Here is a 6,031-nt window from a genome sequence, read left to right as displayed (position 1 = left end):
CCGCCCTGTCACGTGGGCCCAGGTGAGCCCGCCACGGCCACCCATCCCGCGCCCGTCACGTGCACAGGTGCGGCGGCCACCCGGCGCGGTCCTTTCTGCTCCGCGCGCCCCTCGCCGGCCAGCGCCCCGCTCTTCATTTGTTTCTTATATCCCTCTTCTTAGTTTCCACCTGCCCTTCCCCCCGCCCCCCAGTCTCACAACTACCCTACCCCACTTTCCTCAACTTAACTACCAGACCGGTCTTGAAGTTGTGACCCAGAAGGTAAAATCAAGGTCACCAGTCACACCTAATAAGTGGAGCGGATCTGCCTTAAATGGGACTCTAGTAGGATTTTTTTTTTTTTTTAAATACCACTAGGACAGAGTCAGATGGCTCAGCCCCAGTGCCGGTGGACGCTGGACAGGTAACTGGCGGCTTTGTGAGCGGGTGGTGTGCTCCTCTGTGAAATGGGGGTACGGGTATTTACCCCTTGTAATTGCCCAGATTACATTGACATGGAAAGAGCTTAGCTCATGGTCAGCGCCCCTTTAATGGCAGCCAATATGATGACTGCTATTTTTTGGAATTTTTACGCATACACATATCTTGCTCTGTGTACACATGGTTGCATAGGCTATATTTTCCACATAAAACTTTAATTATTGATTTTTACCTGCCTGTAACTTATAAATTGCTGTTGTATCTTAAACACTTAAATGGACTTTTTAAAAGGGATGCTATGTATAGTTTAGATTCCCTGCCCCAATTTATCCCCATTTTATCTTTAATTTTTTTATATCAACATTTTTTAAGCGAAATAAAGGATGTGAGATTGATCTTCTCAAAGATATGCTGAATATAAACAAAAGTACACATACCAGCATACGCAGGTAGATCATACTGGAAAAAAATATTAGCTAACATCGTCAGGCGTTCTCCAAATGGAATACTGATCTTGTCTGTCAGTACTAGCCTTTAAAGGACTGTGTAAAGCTCCATGCACTGGTCAGCAGATTTTAGTCATTCTACCTCTTTATTATTTTAATAAGTGAAACTCGTAGGTGTGGTGGCAGGATTAGACCAAAAACCACAAAACAGGGTGTGGGTGAAACCTTTTGTATATTCCTCCTGTTAGTCATCACTCTCTGATATTTAACGTGCACTAGTTAATAGGAAATTTAAAGTTTTCTGCACTGATCTCATCAGTGATCCCTCTCTGTGTTCAGACCCTGAGAGGGAAGGAATAATCTTCCTGTGTAATATATTGTATTGTATTGTATCATATTGTATTTTCTGCCTAATGTTTCTTTATAAGCACTTTAAGAACATTCAAAGGAAAGATCTCTTCAAAGAATTTTATCATGGAGATGCTCAGCAACTATGACAGACCCCCAAATTTTAGTGAATAAACTTAAAATGACTTTGGAGTTTCCAGAAATATGAATGACTGAAAAAGCCTCAATTGCATATGTTTAAAAAATTGCCATGAGGGGGAAATTTTTCTACTGTGTCCCTTCCAGCACCTTCCTTGCTATATACCATGTATCCCGAGGATCCCTGCTTTCCCTCTTCTACCTGCTGCCACAATGACCAATGGAATGAAAAGAATTGTCCTTGAGTTTTCTTCTATTATTGTAACATATTATTTGCTTGAAAATGAATTCCTTCCTAGAACGGTTTCCCTTCTCATGATCACTACCCAAACCTGTTTTCTCTTGATGATTTGAATTTCCTTCTAATGAAAGCAACACCTCTAGACTCCAAGGAAGGAAAGCACTCATCCCCACCCCCACCCCACCAGTGTGTCCCTTCCTCTACACAAATGACTACAAGCTCTTAACAGGTTCACTTTTCTGCACTTCCTCCATCCTGTTGCCATTACTGACTTCCAGAGTGACTTTTACCTTCTTCATAGACTCTCTATGGACACCCTCATTTGGAATGTCATCTTTCATACCCACAATACTTTGAACAATCTTGCCTCCAAACGACTTGCTAGCTTCAATGAGTTGAAATCACATCTGGACCCACCTTGTTGGAGTTTCACTGCGGCCATTCCTGTGAATGCTGATATTCTCTCTGATGGCTATCTCTTATGCACCAAACTCTCCTTCATTCTCAGCCCATTGACCTCCAGCCTCCATATCTGCAGCTGAGGTTCAACCCACCATCTCTGCCTCTTTTCTCTGAGTCTACTTTCACAGCCCCAGAGGTGCTGAAAGAATGTCATCACCAAGACTCTTGTTCCCACTACTAATTCATGTTATCTAACTTGGACTGGGCCTTAGGGATCCCTGAGGTTGTCACTTTCTGTTGCCACCCCTCCCACTACTTGTCTTGCTTATTACCCCCATAGCTTCTTTCCCTTTCCTCATATTTAAGCCTGGCACAGTAGGCAATATGTCCAATGAATACAAAACCAAATCTAAACCATTCCAGCTGTCCCTACTTTCTCTTACTTTAAGGGAGTTTTGGGACATCTAACCAGTAATACTTGTTTCATTGAAAACAAGGCTGTCAATCCAGTTATCCAAGACAAACATCTGGGTGTTTCCTTGGGTAGCTCCTCTTATGGCACATATTTCATCAGTTATGAGGCTCTTAGTTCTACCACCTTATTCTCTAGCATGTATCACTTCTCTCTATCCCCACTGTCCTCCTTCTATCTCAGGATACTATTCCCTGCCACAACAAATACTTTAACAGTCTTGTTCCTTTCCTTGTGTTCTCTACACTGCTTTTGGAATGATTTCTAAGCACAGAATGGATTGCAGTCACTCCTCTACTTAAAACTCCTCCAGAATTCCCTGCTGTTCTCAGGATCAGTTCCAAACACCCGGAATGCATTCAGGGTATTTGTGGGATATAGCTACTGATAAGCTCCCTGACCTCACCTGTCCTATTAATCCATCTGCATTTCCAATAATTCTCCTGCCTGTATACATACTCCTCCCCCCAATGGAATATCTTTTCTTCTCACCACTCCTGTCCCCATATCTATTTTGTGGATAATTCCTTTGGGTCATAAGGGCAATTCTTTATGGCAGCATTTATCTGGCCATTGAAGATTATGTAGGGCCCCACCCATTCATTGTGTTTCCACAACCTGATGTGCAGAACACTTACAGGACAGAATACTTATTTCCCTAAATTGAAATTGGACTTTCATGTGTCTCATATCTCTTAGGTAGTATTGTGTAACAGGATATTAAGTTGAAAAAAATCAGTGGAGGCGTCAAGAGATGATAGATATCAGATACCAATGTGAGCTGTGAATCAGACCACCAGCAGTTTTAAAGTAAGTTGATTAAGAACTCATTAGGTAACCTATAAAACCCTCACTTTTATCAGGAATATGGAAAGCTCGGGAATGAAGGTTTGTAAGGAGGGTGATTTCAGGGAGACCTGTGCTAAGAATCATACTTTACTCTCCTGGCCCACATTGCAGAAAGTAGTTTAGATTTATTTACCTTACATGCTAGGAGCTAATATTAATATTAACCAACCAAATGTAGTCTGCGTCTAAATTTCTGTTTTGTCACTATTACTCACCTCCTTTCTTCCTGTCTCAGACAAATTAGTTTTTTTCCCATGTCCAAAGGTAAGTCCCATCCTAGCTTTTCATTATTTCTCCTTTGAACTTCCTTTAGGAAATTCATTCATTAATCTTTCCTTCTCTCTCTTCAATTTCAATTTCAACCTTGCACTCAATCTTTTCCCCTCCATGAATATATACCAATTTCTCTTATCATCAAAAAACAGCAACGTATGACTTCTGCCCAAAATAGAATAACTAAGACTGGATTCATCTTCCCAGCTAAAACAAATTCCAGACAAAATATGTGAAACCCTGGTTTTTAGACATTGCACATCAGACAATGCAAGGTAATGATCCCTTAGGAATAAGAAAAAAGTAATGTGAACCATATTATTTTCTCACCTTGGAACAAGTTTCTAGAGTGAGGGAGGAAAATCCTGGTGGAGGCCAGGGGTTGAGCTGGTGAAGCTGGATTTGAGGGGGCCACAGAGCTGGGTTCATAGAGTACTAGTGAGGAAAGATCTGAATGCAGAGAAAGCTTGGGAAGTCAGAAAAGAGTCTCCCTTAAATCTTCAGATGAGTGCTAATCATTACATGAAGGTAAGTAACTTATCCAAGGCCAAGGAAGAAGCATCCAGAAAAGCAAAGGAACAATCCCAGGAGTTCATACATGGCTGGGAACAGCTTTTGTTTCCACTACCTGGAGTGAAAAATTTCCTAATTAATAAACTGGATAGAGTACATAGAAAAATATTGTCTCGATACTGAGACATAGCCTTAGATGAAAGTCTGCTCTGGTCCATCCTTACAAAGCTTTTCTAAAAGCCTAAAAATGCTCAGACCATGTCTAGATAACTCAATTGAATCATAGAAGAATCCTTAAGAATATTATGGAATACAAAAATGTCTAGCACCCAGGAAGAAAAAATTCACGGGGGCACCTGCGTGGCTCAGTTAGTTAAGTGGCTGCCTTTGGCTCAGATCCTGATTCGAGTCCTGGGATTGAGCCCCGCATCAGGCTCCCCGCTTACAGAGAGGCTGCTTTTCTCTCTCCCTCTGCCTGCTGCTCTGCTTACTTGTGCGCTCTCTCTTTCTATCAAATTAAAAAAAAAATCGTAAAAAAAAAAAAAAGAAAAGATTCACGATGTTTGGCATCCAATTAAAAATGACAGGTATGCAAAGAAGCAGGAAATATGAAACATAATGAGGAAATATCAACCACCATAAACAAATCCAGAAATGGTACAGATGATTGTATTAGTAGAAAGAATATTAAGACAGTTTCTATAAATGTATGCCGTATGTTCAAAAAATAAAGATTGAACACTTCCTGTAGAAACAAATATAAAACACATAAAAAGGACCCAAACTGAATGTTTGAGTTGAAAAATATTCTGCAAAGGGTTAACAGCAAATTAGATAATACAGAAGAAAAGATTAGTTAACTTGAAGACATGGAAATAGAAATGGGAACTAAAATGAAATACACAGAGGGAAAAAGAGTGAAAAAAATTAAAACAGAATGATTAATGAGAGAACCTGAAGTGTTTTAATATATTTTTAATTAGAATCTCAAAAGGAGAAAAGAGAAAAAATTGGAGGACATAATGACTGCCAGATTTCCAAATTTTATCAAATTATATCCACAGACCTAATAAATTCAATGAACCCCAGGAATTGGATACATGAAAAAATCTATACCAAACCACATCATAACTAAATTTCTTAAAAGCAATGATAAGGAGAAAAATCTTCAGAAGTAACCAGCAAAAAAAGGTACATCACATACAGAGAGATGCAGAGATAAGACTGGCAATAGACTTGTTGGAAACAATGCAAGGAATAGAGTGGAACAACATCTTCAAGTTACTAAAAGAAAAAAGAAAAACGCTGCCAACCTAAAGTTCTATATACAGCAAAAGTTTCTTCCAATAATGAAGGTAAAATATACACTTTTAAAATTTTTAGTTTATTTTCTAAGACTTTATTGTTTTAGAGCGGGTTTTGGTTCATGAAAAAATTGAGGAGGGTGCAAAGATTTCCTGTGTACCCTCTGTTCCCATGCATGCATAGCCTCCCACATTTTCAACACCAGTCACCAAAATGGTACATTTTATACCAAGAGTGAATTGACATTGGCACATCATAAGTCACTCAAAGTCCATAGTTTACATTATGATTTACTCACTGTTTTCCCTCTACATCACCAGAGGCAGACCCTGAGAAATGGATTCATGTGCAAGTGATGCAGTAATGAAGTACTCTTATGGGAGACAGGAAAAAGGAGTAGAGCAAGGACAGGGAGGGGGAGGAAGCCAGGCAAGGGTGATCCAGGCATGAGGGTGATCCAGGCATAAGCCTGATCCTGCAGAACAAGTGGAATGCAAGTTACAGCTCAGTGTTGCCTAATTCAAGGTAAAACTTTCATGCTTCTTTACCTGATTGTCATTAGAAAAGGCTAAGGGAGAAGAGAAGAAGGCACTTAAACTTCGAACTCTTCCAGCAATCTGCAC

This window comes from Mustela nigripes, chromosome 3 (genome assembly GCF_022355385.1).
Source record: "Mustela nigripes isolate SB6536 chromosome 3, MUSNIG.SB6536, whole genome shotgun sequence".
NCBI lineage: Eukaryota > Metazoa > Chordata > Mammalia > Carnivora > Mustelidae > Mustela > Mustela nigripes.
This window is presented reverse-complemented; position numbering follows the sequence as displayed.